Source organism: Ursus arctos, unplaced genomic scaffold (genome assembly GCF_023065955.2).
Source record: "Ursus arctos isolate Adak ecotype North America unplaced genomic scaffold, UrsArc2.0 scaffold_16, whole genome shotgun sequence".
Lineage (NCBI taxonomy): Eukaryota > Metazoa > Chordata > Mammalia > Carnivora > Ursidae > Ursus > Ursus arctos.
Genome location: NW_026622830.1, coordinates 52,479,004 through 52,496,950, shown reverse-complemented (window position 1 = coordinate 52,496,950; position 17,947 = coordinate 52,479,004). Strand labels below are relative to the sequence as shown.

General features: G+C 45.0%; 1 protein-coding gene across 1 annotated transcript in view; it reads right to left on the bottom strand.

The window, feature by feature from the left end:
- The window catches only part of LOC125281947 (focal adhesion kinase 1-like), an 80,329-nt gene that overhangs the window by 54,673 nt on the left and 7,709 nt on the right, over positions 1–17,947 (bottom strand). Inside the window, exons 2-4 of the mRNA XM_057312871.1 lie at positions 10,509–10,640; positions 4,718–4,834; positions 1,502–1,599 (exon numbers count right to left, since the gene is read on the bottom strand). The gene's annotated coding sequence lies outside the window, so the exon portion shown is untranslated. The remainder of the gene's footprint in view (positions 1–1,501; positions 1,600–4,717; positions 4,835–10,508; positions 10,641–17,947) is intronic.

Here is a 17,947-nt window from a genome sequence, read left to right as displayed (position 1 = left end):
CTGGCACAGCACACAGAACAGGTGCCTCTCATAGCCAAGAAAGGGTAGAAGGAATCAGAAAAAAGGAGCAAGACTTCCAGGCCTTACTTGGAAACTGAAACTTCGTGACACAATTTCCCTTCCCTTCCCTAATACCTAATCCTGGCAGAAACAAAAGTGGGTTTGGGGGAGAAAGGAGAACAAAGGAGGAAAGTGAACTGACCCCCAGAAGGAAATGGAAAAACAATCCAGGGTCCTGCCCCTTGGACATCTAAGACAAACACACTTGCCAAAGTCAAATTCAATGTAATTATAATGATTCTGAATTCTGAATCCATGAAGTCTAAGTTTATGGGGCTTTTACACCAAAGCAATGTATTGCTAAAATCTTACCAATGCTAATACCACAAGACAGATTGATGAATCTTCTATCAACGATCTGTCCTCGATTTACCACTAGGCCTACCAGAAAGAGCAGTCTTTGGAAATAAGACAAACTGGAATAGAATCTCAATTCTATAACCTCCCAACTGTGGAGTGCAGCACAAGTGCCAAGGTTACAAATTAACAAATCACAAATAACCCAATCTCTGGAGCTTAGTTTTCCTCTCATTAAAGTGGGGGAACTGCCACCGAATAGCAATTGCTAACATTTGTGAATGCTGAGCACATTTCACATTTCTTATGGCATCTTCACCACAACCCTGGGAGAGCGGTCCCATCACCAGCACCCTTTGTCAGAGGAAAGAGCTAGGTTTAAGTAGTCAGTGAAGAGGGGCGCCTGGGTGGCACAGCGGTTAAGCGTCTGCCTTCGGCTCAGGGCGTGATCCCGGCGTTATGGGATCGAGCCCCACGTCAGGCTCCTCCGCTATGAGCCTGCTTCTTCCTCTCCCAGTCCCCCTGCTTGTGTTCCCTCTCTCCCTGGCTGTCTCTATCTCTGTCAAATAAATAAATAAGATCTTAAAAAAAAAAAAAAAGTAGTCAATGAAGAGTTCGCATGGAGAGAAAGCTAGGTTTCGGTAGTTAGAGAAGAGTTAGTAAGTAAGCAGCCAAGCCAACATCTGAATCCAGAGCCCATAAGAATAAAACACGAGTAAAAAGCACAGGCTCCAAAGCCAGACTGAGTCTGAATCCCAGCTTTGCTTTTTACTAACTTAGTAACCTTTAACCTCTGTTTCAGTTATGCAAATGTGAAACGGGCAAAGTGTAGCCTCATTCAGGGGATTACTGCCAGAGACTCACCTAGGAGCTGGATGGCCCAGTGCTGACCCTGTTGGGCCACTCTTCTAGGGCACATGCTGCTACTGTCACAACTATCAGGGACAGGACTGTCATCCTGCCTGCCTCTCTCCACACATAAAAGGCACTAAACAACTGATACTTCTTCCCTCACCTACTCTGCAAAATCAACTAGCTTTTATTTGTTTCTAGTATATGTCAAAGAAACCTTAAGACAGATGAAAGAAAAATCAAAACAAAAGGAAAAACCAAAACACAAATGTAGCAAGAGAATTATACTCACAGTTCTGAAGGCCACGATACCTCTGTGAAGAAATCAAACGTGGGTTTAAAGGAAATGCTCCCGGTTTCTCTTTCCTCTTTCCATAGTCCTCAGAGAACCTGACAAGGAGAGACAACATGCGCATTAAAACCCCCTTCCTTTCACTTCTTGAAGCTCTACTGAACTCACCCCTCAGCCAGTTCCATCACCTCCCACACAAGCCTACTGGGCAACGCCTGGGATGAGGGGTGAGAAGAGGGCACCATGTCCCTGTCTTCAAACCTATTTCTACTTAAGAAACACACAGGAAGGAGTGCCTGGGTGGCTCAGTCGTTAAGCGTGTGCCTTCGGCTCAGGGCGTGATCCCAGAGTCCTGGGATCGAGCCCCACATCAGGCTCCTACGCTGGGAGCCTGCTTCTTCCTCTCCCACTCCCCCTGCCTGTGTCTCCTCTCTCACTGGTATCTCTCTCTGTCAAATAAATAAATAAAATCTTAAAAAAAAAAAAAAAAGAAAAGAAATACATGTCAAGCAACTGGAAACTATTCAAACATATCAAAAATCATAAATTAACAGGGTGTGGTTGGCTAATAAGTGCATGATACAATGACAGAGTATAGACATCTGTTCCACTGCCTTCCATCAAAACTATACTAAAGAGATATTTTTTAAAAATGTTCTAAACAGGGGCGCCTGGGTGGCTCAGTCTGTTAAGCATCTGCCTTCAGCTCAGGTCATGATCCCAGGGTCCAGGGATGGAGCCCCAGGTCAGGCTCCCTGCTCAACAGGGAGTCTGCTACTCCCTCTCCCTCTGCCCCTCCCCGTTTGTGCTCTCTGCTCTCTCTCCTGTGCAAACACTCACTCCCTCAAATAAGTAAATAAATAAAATCTTTTTAAAAAATGTTTGAAACAGCACAGGGAGAACTGAAAGGAGAAAAAAGCCAAGATTTTTGAAGTACTGAGGAAATCTTCTAACATGGAAGATTGAGACCCAAACAAAAAAGTAAAAAGAAGAAACCTGGAGGAGACAGAAACTATAACAGACTGAAGTAGAGTAAAGGAGGCAGCAGGCCCAAGAAAGCCAGGTCCTAATTCAGCAGTGGAACACACGGGAACCACTTCCACTTGCACAGCAGTGTCCTAGAAGACCAGAAGTGGCAGCAGCAGTGTAGACAGAACGGGGGTAAAAAAGGCATAGCCCCAAATACAGAGGAGCCGGGGAAGGCCATGGAAGCTGAAACCAGAACCTCAACCTCAAGCCAGGCACAACGTGATGCCCCCTCACTCTGAAAGAAGATGGGAGGGGGCATTCCCCGGAAAAGTAGAGGCGTCTATGGACTGAAGTCACCCTGCCCAGCTGCACTGAACAGAGCTGGACTTAATGACCGTATATACAGTGAACAGTGAATTCTCCAGCTCTCCTACAACAGACCACACACGCACACCGCTGGCTTCCAGATTCTGAAGTCAGAATTGTGCCGGAAAGAGACTGGAGAATATTTCTGGGGAATCTGATCAGCTCCAAAAGACAGATCTAAAGATACTAACCCTGGGGACCCCCAACACATGGCCCACCCAGAATACCCTGATGTAAAAGTCAAAGGGCCCCACCACGTCAGACAGGAGAAGGAAGGAAACAACCTAAAAGAAACAGAGACTATACAAACTATCAATAATATAGAGGTAAGACAACACTGCAATCAAGAAAGAAAAACAGGATGTTCTTCTAGAAAAATAGAAAAAGAGCCCTTGGAAATCTAAAGAACCTTTCTGAAATCAGAAATAATAAACTAAAGAAAAGGTTAAGTCAAACTGAAGTCATCTCCCTGAATAGAGAATAAAAAGACCCCCCCCAAAAAAAAGGCAGAAAAGGAGGAGCAAAGGAAGGAAGAAGAAGAAGAAGAAAAAGGTATTAAGATAATTACAACCTTTGCCCAGGACAGCCAAGTTCTGGATAATAAGACTTCCAGAAAAACAAAATAAGGAAAAGCAAGGGAGAAAACCTCAGCACAGTAATGCCAAAGAGTATTCCCAGAACTGAAAACTCCCAGGTACCAGAATGAAGGGACCCGCTGAATATGCAGCACAGTGGATGAAAACCGACCACACAAGGTACACCATCACGATATTTCAAAAGACTTGGACAAATTGTAAAACTCCTACAAGCTTCTAAAGATGGGAGGGGGGAAAAGTTACATACGAAGGAAAATGAGAATAGCTTCTGAATTCTAAAACAGTAACATGAAAACAAGAAGGCAATGGAGCAATCTTTGAATTTATGAACAAAAATGAATTCCAATACAGAACTCTGTACCCAGCGAAACCATCAATCAAGTTTCAATCATGCATGGTCCCAAAAGGTTTGCCTCCTAAGCATCCTATGTCAGAAAGCCCCTGGAGAAAGTCTTCCACCAAAACACGAGCATCAACAAAAAATGAGCAAGGAGTGAGCTTCCATTAGAAGGGATAAGGGAATCCCCAGGACGACGATGAAGGGAGATTCCAGAATGGTGGCTGTGCACCAGGAGAGAGGGAAACAAGTCCAAGCCGGAGCAGTGTTGCTCAAGAGGAGGGAATGCTGAAGGCTGTCTTCAACTTGTCCAAAAACACTGTACTATCTTTTTAAAGTAATTAACGCCACCAAAAGGAAGAAGTCAGTGAAGAAAGACAAAGACAAGAGTTGCCACAAACATAAAATCCAACTCTGGACAAAAGCCAAACGATGAGAACAAAGGAACATCCAGGGACAACACAATAAAAGACCGAAGGAGCAAGCAGCTCGGAAAAGAACAGAACAGAGATCTCCAGGAAACTGTCTCCCAGAAATCAAATGTGAAGAAGAGATGAGTCTGTATGACCATGAAGAAAAATTACTAAGAGGCTACTGGATGGTATGGGGAAAATAGGTCTGGGGTAGGGGGTAAATTACAATAGGTATAAAAAGGGTTAAGAATGTGGGGGACTGATGGGGCACCTGGGTGGCACAGTGGTTAAGTGTCTGCCTTCAGCTCAGGGCGTGATCCCGGCGTTATGGGATCGAGCCCCACATCAGGCTCCTCCGCTGGGAGCCTGCTTCTTCCTCTCCCACTCCCCCTGCTTGTGTTCCCTCTCTCGCTGGCTGTCTCTATCTCTGTCGAATAAATAAATAAAATCTTTAAAAAAGAAAAAAAAGTGGGGGACTGAAGAAAGATAAGTACCCGTCATAATGCCCTGGGCGCACCTCTATCACAGGACTTACCCACTGTACCATCATCACTGACTGACTTCTCTGTCTCCCTCCCTCGGCTGCAAAGACCTTTTGGAGAGGATCATTTCTCATCCAGTTATCACCCTGCAGAGTCCAGTACAACGCCTGCTACAAGAGTATACACAAAAGTAAAGGGTTTTTGTATTTTTTTGCATTTATTAGGGTACTGAGTATCTACTACATATACCTGCTATCCTTCCGGAGAACTAGAATTCAAAGACATATGGACCTTGCTTGCCTTTAAATTTAAAGAGTTTCAACTTTTTTTCACACCTGAGAAAACAAATATTTCTCCTATATCCTCACTCTCCCCAAAAGATGAAAAGTTCACCAGGGGCTTACAGAACTTTAATAGTCCGGCTATCACTAATGGATATGGAACCCAAGACCTGATGACACTTGGTTGACATTGTACGCATTGTGTAATATGAAAAGAGTGCCGGCTTGGGTATCAGGACACCTGGTTTCTAGTACTTTAGAATTACTCCTTTTGAAGAAGAGGAAATCCCAACTCCTTGATATGACCTGTCGGTCCCTGAATGATCAAGCCCAGTCTGACTGTCATGCTATCTCCCGTGAATCCTACAAAGCAGCAACATTAAGCCATTTTCGGTGTACAGAACAACCTGTGCCCTCCTCGACACCTCCTCCACCTGGACCTTCTTCCCCGGGATGACCTGGACGCATGTGCGGTGGGAGCCGTGCCCTTCCCCCAGGTGAGACACCTCTCTCCTGTCCCCCTCAGCACGCCTTCACATGACACCAGTATCTGTGGAGTCGCTGACAAATGCCATGCACGGCCCCAGGACACAAGGCAATAGACGAGAGAGACGCAGGACTCTCCGGTGGTGGAGCTTCCCGTGCAACAAACTAGAGCGGATGTTAAATCTGGCCTGTCAGTGTCTTCCTCCACCCAAGCAGCAAGATTCTGGGGACAACGACAGCCTAAGTTCCGCAGCCTCAGCACCGCCATCCCAGACAAATATTTAAAGCACTATTAAATAAAACCAAAGTGAAGGTCAAAAAGCCCCAGTGCCTGCAGCAGGTGAGTACCATTTGCTCTTTAAAAGCCCTCTTTTTCTACTGTCGTTGTTTGTTTGTTTGTTTATTGCCTCTTGTCTGTTAGGAGTATAAACCTGAAAATGTCATTCAGGGAAATCTTGCGAGTCCGCTGGAACTGGCTTTATTCTCCTTACTAACCGCAAACACAAGACAGCCCAGTTACTCCCCACGTCTGGTTTCTGTTCGCCACTCTATAACCAACAGCGCGCACTGGACCGAACACCTAAAACACACGATCAGAACACATGCACTTGATGCGTGAATGAACTAATGATGAATAAATGAGCGTATACACTGGCTTTGAGGGCCTTATAATTGCTCCTCACTTTAGTTTCTATTTTAAGGAGAATTCAAGCAGATAGCAACACCGCATTTATCAACACTGGACCTGCTGGATGTCTGCCATTGGAACTGCGGGCAGCTTAGGGCCACGTCCAGCATGGAACTACTAAAATACAAGCATAACAATTTGAACTAGTTCAACTAGGGCAGAAAACTAGGTATTTCCCCAATCCTATAATTAAAATGCTTAAATTCTTTTGCTCCAAAGAAAAATTAAACTTGGCTCATTATACAATGAAATAAATTGCCAGCTCCTTGAAGGTATTTGTAAGATGGACAATCTCTACGTTTCTGGCGTAAGTGGGGACATTTATACGTACACGGGGTCCTCAGGCTACTCTGAACTCTCTTCCCCCTAACATGCAAATGAGAATTTCCCACCAGTCACAACACACTCTGAATCTATGCTTCCTGAACAGGTAACATACTCCACACGATCACTTTGCTTCTAATGGTCTCGTTTCAGTGCACAGTCCAACCTGGACAGTCCCTGACACCCACCTCTCACTCACCCGGACAACAGTGACAACCTGCCATCTGCGGAGGGTGTGGTGTCATAGCAATCTCTCCCAAGTGCTTTACAAGCACCAGCTCTGGAATCCTCACAGCCCTAACTGATTACTACTCTTGTTCCATTTTGCATGTGAGAAAACAAAGTCCAAAAAAACTTAAGACATTTTCCAAGGTCACACAGCAGACAAGGGAGAGAGAGATCAGGCATTCAAACACCAGCTTACCTTAGAATCATGATGCTATTCTGGCTTCCCAAGTTACCCAGATATTATTACTGCTAAAACAATGGACATGATTTGGGCTTTCCAAAGCAAACATGACAGAAAGATTCTTTCTGAAGCTGAGTAACAGTCAACATGACACACTGCCATATTAGAAGATCTCTGGCTTGAATTAACCACGCAGGCTGAGCCCCTGGCAGGAAATGGTCCGCTTGATGCTAACTGCCAAATAAAGCCCAAAACCACTGTTTCTCAATGCACAACATTCTAACCATTTAAATTATCTGTGAAGGTCTCTAATGTCCAAAATATATAACCACTTCACACAGGTGTCCCTTCCTCTAAGCTCAGTGCACCAAAGGTTTCTGCACTCAGGCAAGCCGTAGTAACCTGTACTCTGAAGAACACAGGTCAGAAGAAACTTTCTGAAAAACCAAAAATGTATAAAGAATGCAAACATGATTATTAAAGTTATCTGGGCAAACAAAAGCTTCTTTACGCTTCAAAATAATTTTCTAGTCAAACACATTCTAATACTAGACAGTGGAGCAGCTCATAGGTCATAGGTCACTGCATCCCATTCATCTGTGTGCCAGCGCATGGTACAGGGTCTGCGGTCCAACCGGTAGTAAGCTACTGATGATGTGAATACATTAGGGAAATGAAGAGGCAATATTACTAATTGCTGAAAAACCGGTATTAGGAACAACAACAACAACAATAAATCGCCCGTTCTACATGCAGAGTACACGGTGAATACCAACTGCTTGCACTTCTTAGATACGCTGGTCAAACTCATCAGGGAATAAGATTAGCTTTTAAATCCCCACAACAGAAATAACTACATCACTGGGAACTGTATTTGCTGAACCTCAGGCTGATTCTTCTCTAACTAGCCATGTACTAAGAACTATGTTCTGTCACATTTGTCAAAGAGTTATGATAATCTCCACTTAACAGATAAGAAAACAGATTTAGAGCTTAAGGAACCTGGTCAACATGCAGGGAATAAGAATCGAATCTGAGGTTCAAAGCAAGACCTATCCAACACCCATCCTCTTAACCACCATTCTGTTCTACACTGTAAATAATATCCATAGAAAATTCCACTGCGCAAAGGCTCATTAAAAATACGAAAGAAACACTATTCTACTCAAATTAATTAATAGGCACAGTTAACATATTCAAGACAAGACAACGCTTCAATTGTACACAAATGAACGAATGGGCTACTAAGGTATACCTAAGGGTCATTCTGTCTACCTGAGAGAGGCACCAAAGGAAGGACCCATGAACCAAATGCGTGCAGTACTTAGCAGGAAATCTCCTGCAAGGCCTGGGAGTGGTAAGTGATCAAGAGACACAGTCGTGCGGGCATCACTGGCCTCGGTGGAACTGGAGATCACTACCTGGACAAATGGAAGCAGTTTGCAAAGCGAAGGGTCCCAGATCTAGGTAAGGAAGACGAAGCACATTCCCTCCTGCCTCTCCTAGAAAGAGCAACTAGGAAGGCTGGAAAGAGTAACTGCAGAAGCTCTCTGACCACTCTGAAAAGTAAACTGGAGCAGGGGGATTAGGAAGCAAGACTGGATTTAAACCACGACCAAAATCAGCAGATTTCAATACAATGGAAAGTCTCCTTGCATGATATCCTAAATGGGGAGGGCACACCCCAAACTTATTCAGCATAGGAAGAACCAGAAAAGCGTCAATTCCCGTGGGAGGAGAAAATCAACACAAGCCAATATCAAGAAGGGAACAAATATGACAATCAGCCCAGAGGGACTTTAAAACAACTACTGTACAAATAATTCCACAAACAAGCATACACACAACATACTCGATATCGCAAATTCTTCTTTTCCTTTTCTCTCTTAAACCCACTGGCTCTGGCCCCCACCACTCCACGAACTTCTCCCTCTAAGACTACCAACGACCTCTGCACTGCTCAATCCAATCATTAGAGCCCAGGGCTCGTCCTTTCGACAACTGACAAGAGCTGATCTCCCACTCATGTTCTCGTGATTTTCTTCTTACCCCACCGATGGCTCCCTCCTTCCAGAGTCGCCCAGGGCTCTGTCCTTTCTCCTCTCAGCTATGCTTACCTCCCAGGCAAGCTCATTCAAATGCTGCTTCTATGCTAACAAAGCTAAAACTTGTCCCTCCGGCTCAGCCCGACTGCCTGGCCTTGCGCTGGACTGACCGCTGTTCACTCTGCACCGCAGCCCCACCGCGGCCTGCTCCTGCGCATCACCGAGACGGCAGAGCTACTTCTCCCAAAACCCCTTCCTGCTACAGCTCAGGGCGGCGGGCAGTGAACGCTAATAAGAGGCAACGTGGGCAAAATGAAGAGAAACATCATTCTCTTCAACTCTGCCAGCCCTCCCAGAGGTAGGGATGGATTCTAATTCCCCGTACGACTAATTGTCGAGAATGGCCCGGGTTTTCCTGACCAAACCCTGGCAGGTGTACTCTCTGCCGGGCCTGCTTGTAGGCTCCTTGGGGAAGTGGAGCATCACCGAAGAGAACTCAGTGAAACGTCCGACACCTCCAAGCCCAGGTGCTGACTGGCCCGCCCCCTCCACAAACCTTCCTACACACAGCCTTCTCCGTTCACGACAACGTCCGCCTTCCAGCTGCTGAGGCGAGAAACAACGGACGTCATCCCTGCCGCCTGTCTTCCTCCCACATTCCCCATCCAGTCTTGTCAGCAAGTAATGTTGGTTCTTCCCACAAAAGAGGCCCAGACGCTGTCCCCTCGCCATCATGCTCACCAACACCATCGTGACCGGAGCCACCATCCCTCACCGAAATGACTACAGCACTCCGGAACAGGCCTCCCCGCTCCCAGCCCTGCCACCCTAGCATACACGCTCACCACGGCAGACCGATTCCAAGCCTAGATCAGACGGCATCGCTTCTCTGCTCCAAACCCTAAATGGTCCCTCATCTTACATGGATGACAACAGAGAGTCAGTGAAGGAACGAGGCGAAGGACTGAGCCAACAGGTGTTCCCCACACTGCTAGGCTGTTTGTTCAAGGGGTCAATGGGACTGAAGAAGGGGCCTCTGAGGGCAGTCAGTGTGGAACTGCTGGTGAGAACACTTTTAAAGATATTAAGAAAACCCTGATTTAATACAACCTGGAGTAGAATCTGCTAAGACACATTATAACTGATGACAGTAAAAATATCTGCAGAGCAGAAAAAGGGTTAGCTGGAAAATTTACAATGATGAAAATATAAGTTGCTTAAAGCATTTAAACTATGGTTATTCAGTCTATCATTCATGAGCAGGAGCTTTCTGGAAAGTATTCGAACCCATCATGTGTTACTGAGCCAGTAGTACCAACGGCAACCTCATGAAATAGCCTGACTTGTCCTACCACACTGCAGTTCAATGGTTTGTGCAAGGCTCTGTTGTGACTTTTCAACCGCAGAGCCAAGACTGAAATCTACTTGAAAAAGACCCCCCCCTTTACTCATCACTATTACCAAACACTCAATTGCTTCGGAAATTAGCTTTTGCTCCTACATGTTAACATTTCTTCATGAGCTCAGCCTAAATTGACAAGGCACAGCAGCGCTCATATGAGGGACTTCGGGCAGTGAAGGCATTTCAGTGGCTGCAAGCATCTTACTCACAAGCAACGTCCGACGCGGCCACACGGCTCCCCCGCCGCCACAAGTTAGAGCAGCGCCTGCTGACTCACTCGGAGGAGCGTGCAACTCCTGACCTCAGGGTGGAGTTCACGCCCCCCACGCTGGGCATAGCGGCTAATTAAAAATGAAAAAAATTAAAAGTTAAAGAGAGAAGTGGATTTATGTCCCCACACAAACGTGTAGCAGATGTGTTTTGAGCTCAAACTACAGTTCCAGCGGCATTTCTCAAACCTCAATGCAAGTACAATGAAAATTCACGTATCTCAAACCCACTTCACCGAGCAACTGAGGCACTTCCATCAGACCATCCATCGGAGACAGGAATCTGCGCTGTAATGACGTGCGGAAAGGCAAACATCAAAAAGAATCTAGTGGAATTCTATCGATGTCTGCCAAACGATGAATACACTAAACTGAAATGATATGCTCCCGAACTGGTATCAGTGTGCAAGAGCACCTACGAGTATGCAGACACTGTCAGAGATGACATCTGTAACCTTCCGTGACGATCAGCCCCGAGACTGAACATTTGTCATTGGTTGTGATGATACGGAACACTACCTGTGAGCTCCAATTACAAAACATGTTATCCAACCCTCCCCCGAAAAAAAATTCCATTCTTATTAGACCTGTATTAAAATATATATACATACTCAACTATTATTTGAAATTCTGTCAATAAAAATTTTATAGATATTAGTGTTCTTTCCTGTTATGTAAGTACTTACATAATATCCTTCATTTTGCCTCTTAGTCTGCAAAACCTAAAATATCTACCATCTGCCCCTTCACAAAGAAGCCTGCCGATCCGTTTCAGTCATCTTCCCCAGATCTTCTGACCACAGGTACAGCTAAGGCACATACCACATATCTTTAACTTCTCAGCTGTTTTTTTCTTTTTAACTTAAGTCTGTCATTTTACCTTTATTCCTTATAAATTTTACCTTGTTGATTTTAGCACTTCATTACAACCTGTCGAAGTATTTTCAAATCCTGATTCTAAAAATGAACGGTCTCCCAGCATTAACTCCTGTTCTTTACTCAAATTCTTGATGAAAACATTACGACAGGTGTCAAGTATGACACACTTCTGGAGACATCTTCACTTGGGTGCAGAAATTCTGGTATTTTAGTTTTGTGGCAAATTACACTACATGTGGTTGCAAAGTATCTTCTACCTACAAGCAGTAATTTCTTTTCTTTTTTTTTGGAAGATTTTATTTATTTATGTGACAGAGAGAACACAGCAGGCGAGTGGGAGAGGAAGAAGCAGGCTCCCAGCGGAGGAGCCCGATGTGGGACTCGATCCCGGAACGCCGGGATCACACCCTGAGCCGGAGGCAGACGCTTAAGGACTGCGCTACCCAGGCGCCCCAAAAGCAGTAATTTCTTGAACTCCCTAGTAATGACAGGAATAACAATTTACTTTCTAGGCTGTATGCAGGAAAGGATTAAGCTTGCCCCAGGGAAGATTTGGCCATTGCCCAGCTCCTGGGAAGTCACCTCTGAGCCTTTGGAATCCCCTGCCTGATAAGGCGGTCTTTGTTTAGCTGGGGGCCTTCGGCCACACCAGACAGTCCATGCTAACAATTTGATTTCTGGTGGAGCCTTGCGCCACACACGACACCAGTTTGATCTCCAGAGGGACTGGAGACTAAACTCAGCCATGTAGGCAGTGCCTATGGGACAACCCCCAATACATATCCTGGACACCAAGGCTCAGGTGAGCTTCCCTGGTTGGCAGCATCGGTGCTGGGAGAAGTCAGCACACCTGCACTGCGAGAGGACAACTAGAAGCTCATGCTTGGTCTTCCCTGGACTTCGCCCGGTGTGCCTTTCCTTCACTGACTTCTGTCCGCATCCTTGCCCTGTAATAAACCATAACCATGAGGATAATGGCTTCTCGCAGTTCTCTAAGTCCTTCTAGTGAACCACGGAACCTGCAGGTAGTCTTGGAGGCCTCCCAAACTCTAGGTCCTGATGATTTACAACGTCCTTACAGCAACACTACAGCAGTGTTCTTTCAGCACGAGGAGATGCTAGTTTAAAATGCAGGTGACAGGGGCGCCTGGGTGGCACAGCGGTTAAGCGTCTGCCTTCTGCTCAGGGCGTGATCCCAGCATTATGGGATCAAGCCCCACATCAGGCTCCTCTGCTGGGAGTCTGCTACTTCCTCTCCCACTCCCCCTGCTTGTGTTCCCTCTCTCGCTGGCTGTCTCTGTCTCTGTCGAATAAATAAATAAAATCTTTAAAAAACAAATAAACTAAAATAAAATAAAAAATAAATAAAATGCAGGTGACAGGCGTCCACATCAGCAATGATCATCCAACATCTCTGTGGGATAACACCAGGCATTTGCATTAAAAAAAATTTTTTTTTTGAGAAAGAAAAAGCCAGATCACGAGGCGGTGGGGCAGGAAAGGAGACTCCACACTGAGCACAGAGCCTGACACAGGGCTGGATCTTATGACCCTGAGATCATGACCTAAGCCCAAAACAAGAGTAGGACGCTTAACTGACTAAGGCACCAGGCCCCCCTGCCTGCATCTCTCATATACTCTCCTTGGTGGTTCTTACATACACTACTTTCAGGACCACTGACGTACCCAAAAGCTTCCTGAGGCAGTGACCGTCTTTTTTTTTTTTTTAATTTACTTACTTACTTACTCACTTATATAATCTCTACACACAACGTGGGGCTCAAACTCACAACCCCAAGATTAAGAACCACATGCTCCACCCACTGGGCCAGCTAGGCACCCCAGGACTGTCTTCTTTTTAATGAATCCCCATCAGGACAAGATGCTCAAGAGTCAAGAGTGACTCAGGACAATGCTCTAAATCTGGTAGAGAAGTGAGAACAACTGGCATTATTAGTCTTCTAAAACTTAGACTATATACACGTGTGAGATTTGTTTTGTCATTCCTCAAATATCCAAGACAATGTAGAAATAAATGACTGAATGCAAACCACAAGTTACTTGGATACAGTGTGAACAACGGATTCAACGGTGTCCATTTCTCACCCATTTTTCAATTACATCCATTTTTTTCAATCTCCTGACAGTTAATAGGAAACCTGAGTTTTAGAAGCTGTCTTCATACCCTTCTCATCTACTAAAAAGATCACCCGTGAGCTAAAGGTCAAGACAGCTGAGAGAATCTTGAGAGTTCTCCTCTGTCAGTATCAAGGAGCCATTTACCCAAGGAGCCTTACCCTGTTATTTCTTCCTCTCTACAGTGGGAGCCCCGGACCAGCTGATCCCTAAATTTAGATCAACCTCTAAAACCCTAGACTACCTAAAACAATAAAAATAAAGGAGGCAAACACCCAGTGGAAAAGTTTAGAATTTCCAATGAAATAGTTGAAAGGGCAGACTCAAAGACGAAAATCAAACATCAACTCTTCACCAACCAAATCATCAACCGTCACCCGACAAAAATTAATTCATATGTAGACAACTTGCATTTAAACTAAGTTACTCCTGCTACCTCTTTTATCAAGTCAATTCCTTAGGACACAACTAATGTATTTTTCCCAAAGCAGAAAGCAAAGCTTTTTTTTGCCATGACACAGCCAAGGAGACGCCAAACTTTTTACCTACACTGGAATCACAATTATCCCCAGCCTGAAATCTTAAGGGTGATATTTTAAACAGCCTAGGGGTTTTCACTTCTAACGTCTACACCATCACTGAATTCCATCATTTCTTAGATCTTTGCCATTCATGACACTTGGCCCTTAATGGAGGTCACAGTCCTGTCAACAGGAAAAGGGAAACTTTCTCAGACATAAACCCATTTCCAAACGCTCCCCTCTAAGCCTCAACTTCTATAGGGCAGCCATATATCACCAAAAACAGCAAATCTCTGCACGGACTGCTATAATCTAGAGTCTGTAATTCCTAAATTACATATAACGCTAATGTCAAACACGAACCAATCCAGTTTAGACTCCAGGACACCACATTCATCTGCCTGGTGCGAACATAAACCACCAGCTGCCCAGTTCCTCCTGCATCTGTTCACGGAAGAGCTAACTGTAACAGGACGAGTTAGGTACTGTCTTACAACTATTAACTATCAACGCACTTCTGAGCGGACAGAAAAACTACACTCCTTTTTGGAACTAACACAGCCAACTAAAAGTGACACTGGTCCATCTCTCAGAGCCATGGGACTGTTAAGATATTCCTAATAGTTTATAAACTTTAGCTTCATCTCATGTACAACAGCATGTTGAAACATCCATGCCAACGAGAGTCCCAAACTCTCCTGGCTGGCCTTCTATGTACAAAAACCGGGCCTTGTTTTGTCTCTCGGAGGCCAGGGGAGACATCTGCACTGCTGGCTGGTAGACCTCGGTTGGTACAGTTGGGCTCAGGTGACAGCTTCATGTGCCTGTGTTTTATGTAGCGGTCTGGGATGTATGACACTTAAAGTAACAGTCCTGTGATTTGGATGCTTAGCTTTCCCTTACAGCCTCACACCCGGGCAGAGTGTCAGACATCCACAGTCCAATAACAAGGAGTGCCCCCGCCTTGGGCTGGGCTCACTTTTGATAATGGGATGAAAGCCCAAGCATCCTACCCCAGGAAAACAGCTCATGTGCATACACACAATTCTGCGTACCGCTTCTGGGGTTCATGGACCTAGGAGACAGCATTTCCTCCTTAAGCAACAAACAGTCTGATCAGTAAGCACTTAAAAACAAAAAGATCTTCATGGACTTTTCACCAAGGGAGAAATCTGGGAGCCATCCTGGAATTGCTCTGGACACCCCCTCTCTCAGCCCTGGCTCTTCATTTCCCAGGTCAGAGCCTGGAGACTGGCTGAGAAACAGGCTTCAAATCACCCTCTCTCCAGTTCCTCAGTCACGCCCTTAATTAAGGCCTTCTTCACTTGTGTGTACAACGTAATTGTAGAATTAAAAGGACACAGGCTGTTAGATTGGACCATCTGAACTTTGCCCATCACTTTACTAGCTGGGCGACAGACACCGGGCAGCCATTCCCTTAATGACAAAGGCTTGGCTCCTCTCCCTTCTGAAGCGCATGACTGCAACAGCTCCTTGACCGACCTTGTACTAGTTAACCACCCGCTTGTCATAGGAATCTGCTCCCGTCAGAATCAACCACACGCTGCTCTGATCTTGTCAATAGTATCAACCCTACCTCCTTCTCGACCCAACCCTTTCTGTACTCCTAAACACGAGTAAAAACATCCAGTCTCACAGACCCCAGCCTCTCCCGCCTCTGCACCTTTAGAGCGGGCATGTCCTCCACGAGGCCCTGCCTGCTTCCCACCTTCCACTCTCTTTCTACAGATCCCTGCAGACAGCCAGACCTGCAGAGGTCACGGCATCTGGTCCACAGCCAGTTTCTGTATGGTTCTGGGCTAATCAAGGTTTTTACCCTTTTAAAGGTTGTTTAAAAAAAAAAAAAGGCAGCTATGTGACAGGCCCTATGTGGCCTACAAAGCCTGAAATGTTTACTATCTGACCTTTAACAGAGAAAGTTTGCTGACCTCTGAGCGTGACCGTGACGGGGACATGCCCTCCAGGTCCTCAGAGCACTCTGCTCTGGCACTATCACTGTAGGCATCACACTGCACGCTGACTGCCTCACTCCCCTCCTGTCTGTGCCCCCGGGGGCTGACACTACACCAGGCACAAGACAGGGATTTAATACTGTTGACGCCTCAACAACTGGGTCCACGTATACACAGATTTTTTTTGATACATGCCGCATAGTAAATGTAGTTTCTCATAATTTTCTCAACATCCTCTTTTCTCTAACTTACCTTTTTATAATACAGTATATGATACACATACAAAATATGTGCTAACTGCCGATTCTCAACTATGGGGAAGGGTCCGGCGGCCCGCACTGTTCAGGGGTCAACTGTCCTGGCACTTTACATGTGTACACCATCCCACATAGTAACTGCACGCAGAGCTTCAAAGATCACAGATACTAGAGTTTATATAGACAGTATCAGAAGTCACGTGACTAAAGGCAACGCACCAGTATTTGTACCTCAACCTCCTGTTTCCTAGTTAAGATGCTCTTTCTACTAAAAAGACCTGCGTCTCTACACAAACTATGATACCTAGACATCTTTGATTACTAATACCTGAGACTTTAGCTAAGGGTAAAATTTAATTTTTGACTCGCTATTTAATTTTGATAATTTTTAAATTACTGCTACTTTTTGTAAATTAAAGAAGAAAGAAAGAAACAGACACCCTAAGGAAGCACTAGGCAGGTATTTGTAAATTAAATATCAGTACTTAGTGGTTTTCTACTCAGTGCACCACAGCCTCCCATGATCCCACCTATACCGGTCTGAGAACCCACACCACCTTAGAGACAGGCTCCATGATACGCCTGTCAAAGAGGCTCAATCCTCTGTCTAGCTGTTCCTGCTCTAGGCGGACTTTGGAAAAAGTCAAGAGTCCGGCCAGCACTGTGTAAGAGAACGCTCCATGACGATGAAAATGTCCCATCTCTGCACTGTCCGAGGTGGTAGCCACTAGCCACACCTGCATACTGAGCACCCAAACTGGGGCTAGTGTGACTGTCAAAGAGAACTTTTCATTTTATTTAATTTTAATTTAAAGAGCCACACACAGCTAGCAACGACTACAGGAGACACAGATCCAAGTCTAGACTCCAAACACTGCAGTGAAATAAAACACACTTTTCCCTGTATCCTTAACTACAGGCTATGTTATCTGGCCCAATCATTCCCCTGAAAAAGACTAAAAAAGATGGACAGAATACTTTAAAATCTTAAAATCAACCAGAAACTGACAAGACAATAAGGAAAGAACAGGCCAAAATTAAAGTGAAATCAGGAACCCAAAGAGATGAACAAGCACAGAAACCACCTCTGCCCTGCAGTCATTTGCCAATTCTGAAAATTTTCAACTTTCATTTTTACAACCATTCAGGGAAAGAGGAGTAAGAATCAAAAGCTGGGTCCCTTAGGGTGTTTAACCAAAAACACTACCTCCAGAAGCAGGGCCCTAAAGGCTACAGAGCTCAAGATAAAAGAAACCAGAGGTGAGTCACCTCTCCAGTAAAATCACAGCACTGGGCGGTCCAAAATACCTCAAGCCTTAAACCTGCTTTAAACTGGTTGAAGCAAAAAAGAAAAAAAAAAAAAAAAAAAGCTCTCAGAAGGAGCTATATCTTCATTCTATGCCTCAATAGACTCCTACAAATAATCAGAACTAAGTTAAGAATCCTACAAATAATATCCTACACCATAAATAAAAATGAATCACAGACCTAAATGTAAACCTGAAACTTTTCTAGAGGGGGATGGAGGGAAATAAAGGAGAAAACCTTTGTGACCTAGGATTAGGCAACAACTTCTTAACTACGACACTGAAAAACCACAGTCCAGGGGTACC